This window comes from Alexandromys fortis, unplaced genomic scaffold (assembly GCF_014885135.2).
Source record: "Alexandromys fortis isolate MF-2015 unplaced genomic scaffold, M_Fortis_MF-2015_v1.1 scaffold_52, whole genome shotgun sequence".
NCBI lineage: Eukaryota > Metazoa > Chordata > Mammalia > Rodentia > Cricetidae > Alexandromys > Alexandromys fortis.
In genome coordinates, this window is record NW_026067929.1 from 4381035 (window position 1) to 4396481 (window position 15447).

A 15447-nucleotide genomic window follows, 5' to 3' on the forward strand; every position below is an offset into this window, starting at 1 on the left:
ATCTGTATCACATCCCGCAATGGCAAAATAGGCGTAATATGCTCTAAGGATGATCTGCCCCACCAAATCCTGATGTTCTCGCTTCAGCTTGTTTCTGTGGATGAGGAAAATGTCAATGAGAACACAGTTCACTTCATGCCTTTCATAGCGGCTGCTGGCTATTGACTTTCATATCAATTACAGAAATACAGGAAGTGCAGCCAGAATCAGCTCTTCTCAAACCTGGAGTGGGAGGGAAAACATGCCCTCATGTCAACAAGAGTTCAACTAGCCACAGCCAAAGGAAAATCAAATTCTGTGACCCCTTACTGATAACTACCACTTCTTTCCTCTGTAAAAATCCATGGACCGAGTTTAAATATTTTAGAGCTTGCTCCCTGAAACTCTATGCAGGGGCTCCAAAGAGGATGTTGGCTGCCTTCAAACTACATGTAGCATCAGGGCTTGCTGCTCAAGCTGAGATGCAGGAGCAGCAGCAGAAGAACCTCTATGAATTTGGGGATCTCAGGCCCAGCCAATGCCTGAATCTGCTTCCTCATAACATCACCAGAGCCTCTGGACCTCACAGTGGGAGACTCTGGGGTGCGGTGAGGACAAACAAGACTGAGGATGCTTCTCTCCATAGCCCCCTTCTCAGAACACTGACAATTAAGTCCCATCATTAAGGATGACTTGTGCCTCCTTACCTATCCAAAAGGATTTTAATCTAATTAATATGTGAAGAGATCACTACAGCGAGTGACTCTTTCCCCAACTCTTTGTGAAGAAAATGTCACCAAAGAATCTAAGGGTGGGGCGGGAGAGATAGCTCAGTGGATTAGGTATTTGCTGTGCGGCACAAGCAGGAGGACGTAAGGATGGTCTCAAAAGCTAAGGAGGAGGGCTACTGAAGAAGATACCTGATGTTGATTTCTGATTTCTACATGCTCACACACACGCACACACACATACACAGAAGGGGGTGGAGATAGAAGGCTATAACTTAGCCATTAGGTAATTCCCTCCAAACTGGCTTTCTATAATCAAAACAACTCAATTTCCAGATTTAGAAAGAAACAACAACCTAGCCTAAAAGGTCTCACTCTTTCTGCTCATGGCTTTGGTATCGACAGGTAGGAAAGACTGAGAGAAGCCAAGTTTTTCATCATCGCAAGAAAAGCAATTGCTGCCTCTTCCAAAAATAATAAGAGTAACTATGGAAACCAGACAAAACTCAGAGATGCCTTGTCATTTACAAAGGGCAAAGTAACTCTTTCACTTGCAAAACAATCAGCCTGGGATGAATCTTTTCCAAGGAAGAACCCAGTATGTGGGAGATAATCACAAAGACCTATTACCCAGGCACCGTCATGAAGAGTTCAACTTGCTTGCTGTGGAATTGCTAAATTATGTTTTCATACCTGGGTTCTGAGTCAACACAACTACATTTTCATGTAGCCAGAAGATAAAATTAAACCTGTTGTGGAATAGTATTTATATTTAACTATGTAAAGATATGTAGTATTTGCTTGTGTTGAAGAGTAACTGTTTAACTACAAAAAGATGTGTTACATTTGTTTATACTGCATTTGTTTTAACTATGTAAAGATGTGTTACATTTGTTTATACTGCATTTGTTTTAACTATGTAAAGATGTGTTGCATTTGTTTGTACCGCATTTATTTGAATTATGTAAAGATGTGTTGCTGTTTTGCCTTGCCTGCCTAAGGCACCCAATTGGTCTAATAAAAAGCAGAATGGCCAATAGCTAGGCAGATAATGGATAGGTGGGGCTGGTGGACAGAGAGAATAAGGAGGAGGAGGAATCTAGGCCTAAGAGAGGAGAGAAGGAGGGAGACACCAGAGACAGTCAGACAGACAGACACAGAAGGAGCTGCAAAGTAGGCCAAACAGAAAAAAGAAGGAAAGAAGAAAGGAAGGAAGGAAAGGAGGGAGTGAGGGAGGGAGGGAGGGAGGGAGGGAGGGAGGAAGGAACGAAGGAAGGAAGGAAAAAAGACCCAAGGCAAAATCTAGATGAAGAGAAATAGGTTAAAATAAGTTATAAGAGCTAGCAGGACAAGCCTAAGGTAAGACCAAACATTCATAACTATAAGACTCTGTGTCGTGATTTGGGGGCTAGCAGTTCAAGGAAGCCTGCATGAACCCTTTTTGAGACTGCTAAGTTGTTCACTGAAAGGTATTCTTTTTGGAGGTGAATTAGCTATTGAGGATCAGGAGGGTATCATATCAACAGTTTGAAAGACAGGGCATGTCTAAGATACACAACTACATCTAGGGAAGATGAATGGCTTCCAAGATCTCAGCTACTGTGTTTACTAATCAGCTCCTGAAAATTGCTTATGTAAAAGTCAAAATAAAAGTCATTTTCTTTGCAGAGAAAATGAAGCAGAGCCATTTGTTGAAGCCAAACTCTGTCCAGGAATCACCACCAAACCCTGCCTCCTAAGTCACTTCTCCTGAGTGCCTCTCTCAATGCCCTTTCTCCTGCCCTGCTCACCTGTTCATCAGCTTTGCTATCAGATTAAATGTTGCTCTCTGCTCAGATAAACGTGTGTACAGGGGACACAAGGAGAAAACAGCCACTTTATTTCCAAACAGGCGAGAGGCTGGTCACAGCAGAAAGGAGCAGAGGGCTGAAGTGTGGGTCTCAATGATAGCGTCACGGTCAAAGTGACATGTTTATCTTTTACCTACTTTTTTTCATTTATAAAAGAACAGAAAATACATATAAGGTTTCATTGATGGAGGCTCATTTGGGGTCACTATCATGGCCAAATGATTAATTCTAGCATATTATGAAGTCATAAATAAAATTGTGCACTCCTCTCTTCCTAGCATGTTAGGTGAGCTTTGGTCTCCTTTTGCGTGTCTGGTTGTCTTGGCTTCCCCTCTCTGTAAAACATGTCATCACTGGCTATTACTTCATGGCTGTGTTCTCCCTGCAGACACAGAGTTAATGTCATGTGAAGCCATGTTCCAGTCACGACCCTTCCTAGAGCAGGTAGCCCACTTTCAACGAAAATCTAAATACAATGCTGAAGCCTTTGCAAAATATTGTACAGAGCCTCTTGGTCCCCGAGCGGTCAAAATACGTGTACATGTGTAAGTACATGAGCACATATGTGAGCGTGTAAATTGGATGCTGCTCTCTCACATGGCATTAAAGGAGGCTGGACATACATGCTTCCCCATCCAACTCTGGATCCAGAACACCAGCAGCATGCCCCCAGACCCGAAGCCAGCCTTAGCCAGCTCCTTGTCCGTGTCCGCTGAGTTTTCATCCAGTGCTAATTCTCTAATTTACCCATTTATTTTTCTCAAACCACGTAATTAATGCTGAAGGGAGTCTTTTATAGGCTCACCACTGGGCACTCTGTTTCTTAAGTGGAAGGGAAAATTCCTCAGATATGTTTCCAATCAGCAGCATGTATTGAAGCCAAGAACTAACAACCCAGCACAGTAAACTATTACAAAATCCACACAATTAAGGGCTTGCCTGCACAGGCCAAGACTGCAAAGACCAAGTTCAGACCAGTACAGGCTGCTTTTTCAGGCTGGCCCATCGTCCTGCACTCTATCCATCCTATTGCATGCCCAGGTCCCCTTCCTTTGTTTCACTCTGGTACATATTCCCATTAAAGTGCTTGCTTATACTTGTAGATCATGTGCCTCTGCAGACATCATTACGACAGTTGTCATAACCAACACTCAGATCTTCATGAAGGGAAGAGCTAAAGGGAGCGAAGTATCTCCTAAACCCATAACTATTGACGCATGAGGCCAAGGGGAAAGATGGTTGAAAGCACCAAGTAATACCAGTTCACACTGTGACTCCTCACAGAGCTCTATGGGAGCCTAGAGTGAGTCTGCATGTGAGCGCGCGCGCACACGCGCACACACACACACACACACACACACACACACACATACACACACACGGGGGGGTGGGTATCATGCTATAATGCTGCGGTCTCCCTTCTCACACAGCTCTCAGCTGTTCAATATCTTTGGAGCACCTGCCCATTCCAGAAACTTGTACATCCTCTTAGGCTAGACTCCAGAGGACACAAACCCCAAATAGGTGAATTTTTAACAAGAGGCCATGAAGCATCAGGAAAGAGATGGTGGGGATACAGAAGGGAGGGGCAGCTGAGAAGGGACTTTTCAAGAGGAGGGGACTGACACACGTTGTGAAGTAGGTTAGAGTCGGAAGGACTTGGGAAAGGTCAGGCAAGTAGTGGAGACTGAGAGGAGAGAGGGGTTGGAGGCTGCTCAACACCACCAGAGAAGTCATACTGGCAACAGACCCCCATGACATGGTGTGACCATGAGGATGATATATGCGTGTACCTACAAATGTATGTGCATGCACGCGGAGGCTCTAGATCAATGTTGGGTATCAATCGGGAAATGCAGAATACCTAGCTAGCAACCTCTAGTTCTCCTGTCCCTCCCCTTTCTGGAGTTCTGGGATTACAGTCACACATCACCACACCCAGCTTTTACGTGCAGAAGGTCATCCTTTTATGGCAACTATGTGACCAGCTGGGCCATCTCCTAGCCTAGGTGATGTAAGCTCCATCCCTGAACCCCTACAATGAAAGCAGAGAACTGACTTCCACAAAATGCACATCCATGCATGTGCTTACTGTGTCTGGCTTGCCCATACATGCACACACACACACTGAAAAATCAAGATATATGCTAGTTAATTGAAACCATAACTACAGTCTAGTCATAAGAAAAGAATTCATACAAACCCAGCTGTGATACACTGTGTAAGTTCCCTGATCTGAGCTCCTCAAAACCAGCAGAGTGACCAAAAACAAAGTCTGAGAACTGATCTGATCGTAGAGTAGAAGAGTCTGAAGACACGGTGCGTAAAGGCCCACCATGTCTTGGATGGGGTCCTGGACAGAAGAAGGGTGTGAGGAAAATCTGGGGGCGCTGAATGGAGTGTTGGCTTTGTTAATGAGACACCATCGGTGCTCCGACCAACGGACCACACGACCACCAGGAGAAAAGCGCAGAGAAAAGCGAGTAGAGGAACAGAAATGCCCAGGCTAACAGTAGCTTTGCTCCACATCTCAGAGTACTACAAAATGCTGTTGAAATTGTATTTTATTTAAAATATCCAAATACCTTCTGCCCATAGTAATGACTCTAGATTTAAAAAAAAAAAAAGTGTTCAACAAACAGACAAGAAAAGATGAATGCAAAACAGCTTCACAGATTAATCATTAAGGATTTGATGCCATTCGCTGTATTCCTGCTAAGTGGGTTATCAAATCAATTAGAGGATCCAAAGCCAGTCGTTGCATTTCCTTAAGGCTCTGAATTATTAAGTGCCCCACACAGCACCACCAACACCATCACCACCACCACCCATTGATTCTCGCCGGCTCCTTCAGGCCTATGAAGTCCTAGGAAAGCTTCCTTTCCCGTTAACTGTCCTTTTCTCAGCCTGAGTCCTCTCCCACCACAGTGCTTCCTTTTCCTCAGGCAGCATTTAGGGTACCCAGGGTGCTGTCCCCTCTCCAAGGAGGTGACTTGTGCACCTTCCAGAAGCACTCATCAGAGAAGGCAGGTTTGCCTGGTCATGCATTAGATTTGCTAATGAAGTACTGCTGTCTGTCACCTTTGTCCTCAGGGTCCGTCCTGGACCACACACCTCAGGAGCACTCAGGCTGCGTGGACTACAGAGAAAAGAAGGAAAACTCAAGAAAAGGGGGCCCAGAAACACAGTATCCCCCCCGCCCCCAAGGTTTCTGCTTCCCACATTCAGAAAAAAATAAAAAAGAATTTCAACTTGAATATTCAGCCAAACCCTTGAGTTCAGTGTATGCACCAAACTAATGGTATTTCGTGTTTCCCAACAAAGTCTACTGTATGGTTCCATATTGCCCCTTTGCATTCCAGATGTAGAATTCTTGTCCACTCTTGACAAAATTGCTTTTCAGTTGAAATTGAGTCTGCTCAGACCTTTATACACTTGGACAGATGTGGCTTCCCTTTGCTTATTGTTTAAATGGGATTTTCTTTTTTTCTCTCCCAAAGACCAGGCAAGTACACTCTTGGAGTTTTTGTGTTTTGTCAAATTTGATAAAGCAATCAGTGAGTGATTAAAGTGATTTAATTTGCATAGCTAATCAGAGTGTTTACTACCATCTCAAGAAATCCATTCTTTATTTGTATAGCAGAAACAAACGGCTTCAGTCGAGGGATTAATGAGGTTGAGAAGTGAAGTGCAGAGGAGAGAGGGGGCCACCTGGCCCAGAGGTCAAGGTGAGTCCAGCAGGCATGAGCGGAGCAGCAGCTGCTCACAGTGTCCTTTTAAATATTGTGACAAGTGAATCCCCCACTCCAGCCTTGTCACGGTCCCATGAGAGATGTGAGCTTCTTAGAGAGGGCTGATTGGTTTCATTAAGGCCAGCCAGGTGGCGGCTCACGCCTTTAGTTCCTGACCTCCGGAGGCAGAGGGAGGCAGATCTCTAAGTTTGTGGCCAGTTTGGTCTACACAATGAGGTCAAGGACAGCCAGGGCTACACATAGAAAACCCATCTTGAAAAACCAAAAGAAAAAAAATCAAAAAACCTTCATAGCATTTTCATGTTGTAGCTAAAATTCCAACCTTTTCATATGGTGGGGGAAAAATTACTTACAAAAGCTCAGAAATCAAAACAAGTCAAATATAAGCCCTGCTTTTTTATACAGATATGGAAAAGCCCAGAGATGGTAGCCGAAGGGAAGGAAACAAGACCTAATATTTCATGAGCAAGTCAGAAACCGCCACTGAATAATCACCCTCCTCAACCATATGTGACAGCAGTTGGCAGGAGCAAACACACCGGCAGACACACAGAGGAACGCTTAGGAAGAACCAGGCACTTCATTCATTGAGCCACATCCAATGCAAGGAAGCCAGGAGGCTCCCCAGGGACAGGGAAGCTCCTAGGCCCCACCAAGGCTTACAACAAAATACACAGCATTCCTGGCTCCTTCACCAGGGACGTGATCATCTGAGTGTGGAGGTTCACGGAGTCTAGGAGTTCCCCCCTACACACACACACACACACACACACACACACACACGCCACATTTCGGTCTACTCAGAACTTCAAACACCACGCTATTTGTAAATAGGATTTTTGCAGATGCGACTAATTCAATTACAATGATGTCATGCTGGATTAATATGGATCCAGTGACTGTTGTCTCTGTAGGGAGGCCGTGTGAAGACACAAGTCACACACAGAGAACTCCATGTAACCACGGATGCAGATCCGGAAGCACTGCTTCTACAAGCCAAAGAATGCCAGGTCGGCCTTGGGGGGGGATGGGCGGGGGACAATGAGACAATGTTAGTAACTCAGATCGGTCTCCTGAAGGAACCAACAGGCAACATCCAAACCAGAGAGAATTGATTACTGTAGCAATCAAATATGAGGTAATTGTTTGTTACAGTAGCCTTGGGAAAGAAATACAGATATGAAAGATAACCATACAAAATAATGAAGACTTTCTGGTCAGATTAAAAGGATTTTTCCCACTCTCAACTATCATTAACACAAACATAAAGATATGAACATTTGTGTGTGTGTGTGTGTGATAGATGTTCAAGTCACTAAAAACTGTGGACGAAACATCTATAATGTCTAAAAAGAAGTTAACAAAACAGAGGGAGAAGAGAGAAATGGAATACACAGTCCAGATGGTGTTAAAACACACAAGGAACTATCACATCTTAGTAGGAACCACACACAGATGCCCGTAACGTGCCACTGCTGAACTACGGAAACAGATTATTAGAAGGTTTTGACAAGAATTGAAAACTGTAGTCTGTCAACAAAATCTGAAACACAGTGGTGATGTGTAAATATAGTTTTACTGAAACACCCTCCCATACACACCGCGCGCACACACACACACATCTGCACGCTGCCAATGGCTGCTTTCAGGACACAATGGCAGAACTGAGTAGCCATGACAGAGACCGTGTGGCCCTTGCAGCCTGAAATAGCCCTGGTTTAAGTCAGCATTTACATCAACTCACTGGTGATAGTACAAAGAAAGCAGAGTTTTCAGAGAGGGTGAAATTGCTATAAAACAAGTTCTTAACAACGTGTTCACTGATTGTTCAGAGGTGACATGGAGCCTGAGAAAGGGCCTGGGGTCTGATGGGGTAGGACGTGCATGCGCTCAGATGTAAACTGCTGCCCACTGACTCATGTTCTGAAGGCTTATTATCGAGCCGATGGCACCATTCTGGCAACTGTGGGACTGGGAAGTCTGACTAGTGACATAGGTCACTAAGAAGAGGTCACAGAATAGTGGACTGGCCCCTCGTTCCTGTACTCTGCTTCCCGATCCACCATGAGGAGAGGAGCTCCCCACATGGTCCTGTCACCCTGTCCCCAAGCTGTCTCTTTTGGACTTCAGGGTCACAGGTTCTAAAGCAGCTCACATGCAGGTGGAAAGAGACGGCCATCAGCAAGGGTGGTCAATGACCATAAAGGCTGTGCATTTCCCTGCCACAAAAGCCGGGGCGCTGGAGCGGTAGGGACACCAAGAAAGACGCACTTCTTTGCGGTCCCATCTTCCATGAAAACAGTGAGAAGCATTTGAGGAGGTTTTGGAGGTCAAACTCCCTTGGGCAGGCAACTAAGAATTCCACTTTTCTTTGAAAGCAGAGCAATGTAAGGATGGACACGGCATCTCAGGAATCTGGATGGTTTATTATCACGAGAGAGAATCACAGCATCTACAGCAAAAAGTGTGTCTTTGCAATCTCTGATCGTGAACAGTGTTTGAACAGAAAGATGAAGAGCTATAATGACTGCAGAGGCTCTATTTTTAATAACTATGAAGGGACCTAGAAGCCGTGGAATCCCTTCATAGTACTGTCAGACAGAAAACTTGCAAAAAGCTGTTTTCGTCATTAATAAACCACATAGTCCGTTAAAAACGTGCCTGCTACAAAGCTGGAGCTGGGCGTCTCACAGCAACGCCCTCCCTGCAGAAGGCCACTCCCAGGAGTGCGGTGAAAAGGCAGAAGACTGAGTCCAGACAGGGTCCCTCTTCCCGTTCCCTCTGACGAGCCAAAGCTTATGGAAATATGGGGACAAACATTTCAGCTTACGATTAGCTAAAAGCCAAGTGGGATGTGTGTGCATGAACCAATATTTCTAGGTTTAGACAAAGGAGATTAAATGTCTCTTAGATTGCATTTATGAGATCTGTCATCAGGTAACATAGTTTACCAGTTTTATCGAAATTAATTCACCAGTGCCTTCAATTATGTAAATAGCTGCCCACTGTCTGATAAAGATGTCAACTCAGAGATAAGGATTATCTGGCTCAAGGAGACTCACCAACAGCATCAGTGTTCCCAGTTTCTCATGAAAACTATGCTGTCCTCTGTCGTCTTTGCCGGTTTCTTCCTGTGGCCTCTGCAGCAATCATCTTGAGAGCTAGAATGGACTGGTGGCCCCAAGAAGTGCTGGGGTATGACAACATCACACTGTGGGTTCTGGTCCTGGATTCTCTTCTTGCTGATAGCCAAAGAGAGTGCTGGTCAGAGAGCTGGCCAGGATGTGAATCCTATTCAAGCCATGGGAAGGCTCCTTAGACCAGGTTGACAATGGCTGGAAGATAGACCCCCATCAACCTCCCTCCCCACACACGAGTGAAGAACGGCACTCTTAGCATCTCCCTTCCTTCCCTTGGCTTGCAGGACTGGATGCCACCAAACCAATGGGATACAGATGCCGATATTAGTCAGCCTGCAGGGGCAGATGGCACAGCACACTCCGTGGAACACTGTCAAGAGAATGCAATTCAAGAGCTGGGTAAACACAAGAAACAACTCAGAGTCAGCGTGACTAACAGGGCATAGCAGCCACTCAGAGGCCAGATGGAGCCGGAAGAGCCTTGACCAGACCTTGAATGTGTTGAGGCTTTGGGTAGAGGGACCCAGCTATATCCAGATGTGGATATCCCTCAAGCCAAGAGCCCATTTTCCTCCCTTCATCTCTACAGCTTCTAGGGGAGAAAGTCCACCAGAATGCGCTCCAGGGCCTGGGATATGCGGAGGATCTGGAAGGGTAGCAGTATATGAGAAACCAGCAGGCTGCCCTTTCCCTAACATTGAGCTGTCTGCTCTTATGCAAAGTGGAGCAGCAACTCCCAGCCCTTGGTTGTATTTTTAGCAATTGTTGCTGCCTTCCTCCTACCCCTCCCCTTTCCCTGTGAAGGTGCTCCTGTGTGCAGCGGACCTAGTCAGGGAGCAAACCAGCTGCATAGTGAATGTGTTTCTAAGTAGAGAAAGACATCAAACCACAGCGCAGCTATAATAGTTTCTGTTCACTGGCTCATGCCAAGAGTGAGACCCACTGGCACTACAGACTGCTCACAGTGGAGTATCTAACACGCTAACATACATGGATAGAATTAGCTCAAGCCAGGAACAACTTAACAGATGTCCAAGTTCTCCTTCAGGATGCATCAGGACCGTTCTTCAAATACAACCCGCATCTGAAATATTCTCTCACGACCACTCCAGTTACATTGTCCTGTCAGTACACTGAAACCACCCAGAAGGCGGTGCTGCTGCAGGAATCTGTGCAGCTAATAGTCATGAAGCAAAAGTCACTGGTGTTAAAAAGATGCTCCGTTCTATAATAGGCAAGTCTGGCATCCATGTGTTGTGTGTAAAGCTACCCTGGGTTAGCCCCCAAACCCTGTATGCACAGACCTGAAGGCAAGTGTGACTGACTTAAGCACAGGATGGCACGTGATCTTCTCAGTTCCCAGACACTGCACATGGGGTCTGGAGTGGCAGATGGCCTTTCCCACAGATGGCCCATGCACAGCCGCCTCTCCTCTCCCACACACTCCTCTGCAGTGCGCTCTGCCCCTCGCTCATCATCAGGCCGCACTTGAACATCTGGGAAAGTCCTGGCACTGTGCAAAAGGATTCAAAGGAAAGAGGCCTGTGCCAGTTTCTGGGCACAGCCTGGAAACTCCCATTTCCTGCCCTTTGAATCTTTCTGCACAGAGAGGCCTGACCTAGGCTGACCCTGGAGGATCAGATATGAAATGAGGTGCTCTTACACCCAGCTGTGAGAGGCCAGCTGTGTTGATGCCAGGACCAGCCAGTATGTGACTGCAACTGGATGAGACCCGGGAAGCTATCCAGTGGAGTCTAGGCCCCCAGGAGGGCTGTGCAGCCTCGTAATAAATGATGGTAGCTTGAACTCTAAAACTATACTCACTTGTAATTATCGATTTGATTTGTTTTCTTTCAAAAGGAGTGGAAAAAATACGAAGGCCCTGCCAAAGAGAAGAAGCGCCTTCACTTCCGCTCCAGCAGTCAGCCCAGGGCTTCAGGATCGTTAAGAGGCTGAGCTGCGGCAAGACCTCAAGCTTGGGTGGGGCTTAGATGCGGTGCTTTTATTTGCAGAACTTGGTACTTCGGGAAAAGCCACCGAGCACTGAGGCGATTGTGGCGCTGCCCAGATGGTTCTGGTTATCATCACCCTTCTCTTCCAGTTCCGAGAGCACAGGCAGCTGTCAGCTCCACGAAGCCTCAGGAACCACTGACTATGGCGGCCATGTGCTACAGAGATGGCAGCCAGCCCTTGGGGACGAAGGGCTTCCCGTCTGAGCCTGCCAACTCTGCTGCTCACCATTTCCTGGTGCACTGCTGAGGCAGAAGCCCACAGCGTCCTCCCTGACCACCAGATCTGTCAGCACCTTCGCGAGAGGTCAGAGTTCCACTTGACCCCTCTGGTGGGCAACCTGCCGTCCTGGAGAGCGGCGTGCGTGACCTGCCTTTGTCCTGCAGCTGCACAGCTTTCCCCAACAGCTTTGCGGGACAAGACCATAAACATGAAATGCGGAGACACTGAACCGAAATTACCCGACACATCTCAATTTCAAAAAATTAAACATGTAGAATTCTGACACCAGGAGTATTCCAGGCAACGACCCATTGGCCTCTGCCAATGGTGCCAAGGTATGGACTGAACTGGGCCCAAACTTTTTGGTCACATTGTAAACTAACCACATGTTTTCAATTACCACCCTTCCTAGTATTCAGATCCTTGTAAAACCCCACGAGTATATTTGAAAATGACCAGGAGCTTAGGTTATTATTATTCATTTATTCTGCTTAAAGCTTTTGGGGAACAAGCTTGCTGGAGCAGAACGGACTGTTGAATGGTCGTCTTTTTGATGAGCTGCTGCTAGGTCAGAGCTCAGGCATTCCTTTTCTACTTGCTGGCTATCAGGCTATCATTTGGCTCGGGTGTGCTTTGTTCCCATCATCATACAGACTGAAGTTTACCTGCCAACGTGAGGAGTGCAGTGCTATTAGGAAGAGGTCGGGTTTATTTTTAAGAACGATGTATGTAGTTCTTCCACAGAAGTGGCTGCCACCAATGGTCTTTCCCACTGTGGTCCCTTCACTCCCTCTTCATCACACTTTGACTTGAATTGCCAAGGAGCCTCAGTAGATACGCTGTAGGTGTGTTTACTGTAGAGCACCTACTCATAGACTTTCAGAACCAAGAGGGAGAAGAAACCTTTATCCCCTGAGAGCTACCCAGCTGCAAAAGGAAATCTGCACTCAGCCTTCTGAATGGATGCCTGAAACCCAAGTACCATTAAATCCAGAGGACGTCACACTCAGATACTCAGTAGGTATTATCTTAGGTGGCCCACTAGCCAGCACCACTTCTAAAGGTGTGGAAAGAGCCGGGAAAGCATTGGGAAACCCCAGAGGGAGGCGCCACATCAGGGGCATTTGCCAGTACAAGGTATCCTGCAGCAAAAGGACTAGCATCTGCTCCAGGACAGGAGATATGGCCACTGGAAAACAGGTTCAGAGAGAATGAAGCCATGCCCTGCTCCTGCACACTGTCTTCACAGGGTAGAGTATAGCATCAGCCTGGAGCAATAAGAGGAAATGCTTCCTGGAAGGCATGATGGTCCCCTCTGTGCAGTGTCTTCAGTGGAGCTAGGCCAAGCAAAAGCAAATCACCAGCCCAGTTGGTGAGTAAGACCCCAGTGTGAGCCCCTCTTTCAAAGCATAGGAGAACACCATCTCTCTGGGGAGCTTCAGAAAAGCCTGCCTGGACATGGGCGAAACTGGGCAGCCTCAAGAGTGTCCTCAGGGTCTGAGGCTCTGTGAACTGTGAGTGTCAACTAGGAGGCAGTCCATACTCAACAAGCCAGACACAAATGTTTCTGTTCTCCCCATCTGTCATGCCAATTTACAGCAAGGCAATAGAAAACATCCACATAAAGCTATTGAAGTTAGCCCAGGTTTTTGTAAACCATGGATTATTTTATAAACAAACAAAAAACCTAGGGGTTGGGGGCAGAATCAATGGATAAGGCAGAGGGGACAGCACTATGTAACTGTGTGGTGGTGTTGCCTGTCCCTAGACACAGGAGATGCCCACGTGACACTTTCAAGGAGAAGATCATGTGTGTCTGGGATGACAGGAAGCCACGCATGGGTCACAGATGTTCTCACACGGGTAACAGTATCCGCTTCCCTCTCCTACAGATGAAAGCCCGCCATGACCACCAGGTTCTTTCTGCCTTGGAGGGGCCCACCACCCTTCCCCTTTGACCTCTCTTTCATGTGATTTCAGCTGTCCTGCACACAGGCTGCGGGCATGCACAGCACACACTCTGTCCAGCTCCTCATTTCAGAACTTCGGTTATCTTCGTCCACCATTGCAGATTCACTGTTGTCTCCTCCGGAGAGGTATACTTTAGCTTTAACAAAGCCATGCTTGTGTTGGGTTCCCGTCGACGATCCAAGGACGTTGAATGTGCCAAACCGTCTGAGTGTTCGGCGCTGCCACGTCTAAGAGGCCTTACTAATTCTGGATCATTGGAAGTCATCCAGCACCGAACACACTGATAAAAATAGCGCGGCCACCCTCTGAACACTTCAACCTACTGGGAGAGCAACAGATGTGCTTCTGGCCACAAACTGGGTGACACATGCGGAAGGCAAGAGAGAGTTCCTCAGGGAGGCGTGGAGAAACTCCCACCAGCTACTTTTTTAATAGATGTCTTCTTTTAGAAGGAAAAATTAAAAGGTACATAATCAACACGAGATTTAACGTCTGCGGTTGGAAGCAGAGGATTTACTACAGCTTAGGTACAAAATACTGAGATAGTCACTATAAAATAATAAAATTTAGCATACTCCTGGCATCTCTAAGTATTGAAATGTGGAATCTTTGGTTAAATAAAACCAATTAACTCAATTAAATTAAATTAATGTGGAGAAACAGCTAACAAATTCCCAATTGTTCAGAAGGGAAAACCCCATCAAACATGTATTTCAAGCATTGACATATTCCTTCAGCTGCCCACAGTTCCTAACTGTGCTCCAATCTCTTCTACATAAACGTGTCTGTGATTTTAGCTTTGCATATATTTGCAAAGACACTAAAGATGGATTTGTCTGACACGGATGCCCCTGTTACTCCAGGATTTTAAAACATTTAATATCAACCATACTGTGTTTGGGTCATGCCACAATTATCAGGCCCAAGAGCCTGCTGACAGAGGTCAGCCCTGGTGCTGGTTTAAGAAGAGGGAAAAGATAAATGTAGGTAATCCTACAGACTCCAGAAAGCAGCCTTTCCTAATACCTGTCGGCCTTGTTTTCATAAGGCTAGCCCCAAAGGCTTAATTAAACCCAGTAGCCAACTCTGTGCTCATTCAAAAGTGCAATTAAATAACAACCCAAGAAGGACACTTGGCCCTGAGGGCCTCCCAGGAGTCTCTACCACGAACAATGTGCTAATTACCCCCTCTGTCCAAGTCTCCTAATGACAATCTGCCATGCTTCCAATTGCAACCCTAATTCTTCCACTTAGGGCCATCTCCAGCAACCTCAAGGCGGGGAAGATTGGTCCCAAAGGCTCATTCTTCAGGGAGTGCATACTGTTAATTAAAACACAAAATTCCAAAAGATCATTGAAAGGTACTTAAGAGTAAATCTCAAAACTATTAAAAGTGTGTATATTGCCACCACTAATTGAAGGCACCCTTGATTATAGACTGAGGGTGAACTTGCAAACTTAGTTTACCAAACACAGCAGTGTTATTCTAAGAAGGAGTCTGCCAATATTCCAGAATGAGGCTCTAAACCGCTTAGAGATGCTTCCCGGCTCTTCTGCAGGTAACAGGATCACACATGGCTAGAAAGATCCAAGCTGCAAGCATTTTTCCTCACTTTAAACAAACCCAACATCTGCCTGGGAAGCCAAGAACAGAAAAAGCCAGTGTGTGGACCAGTTTTATTAAGTTTTAGAGTAAGTGAGATGAGACTAAATGGAACCCCCAGTGTCTGCCTGGCAGAGCTCCCTAACTGGGGGAGTTCTTTGCTTCTCAAGGCCTTTCCGCATTGACACCTAT

At 46.2% G+C, this 15447-nt stretch overlaps 1 protein-coding gene across 3 annotated transcripts in view; it reads right to left on the bottom strand.

The window, feature by feature from the left end:
- Positions 1-15447, bottom strand: part of Sema5a (semaphorin 5A) — a 420186-nt gene that overhangs the window by 392109 nt on the left and 12630 nt on the right. The window lies entirely within an intron of this gene.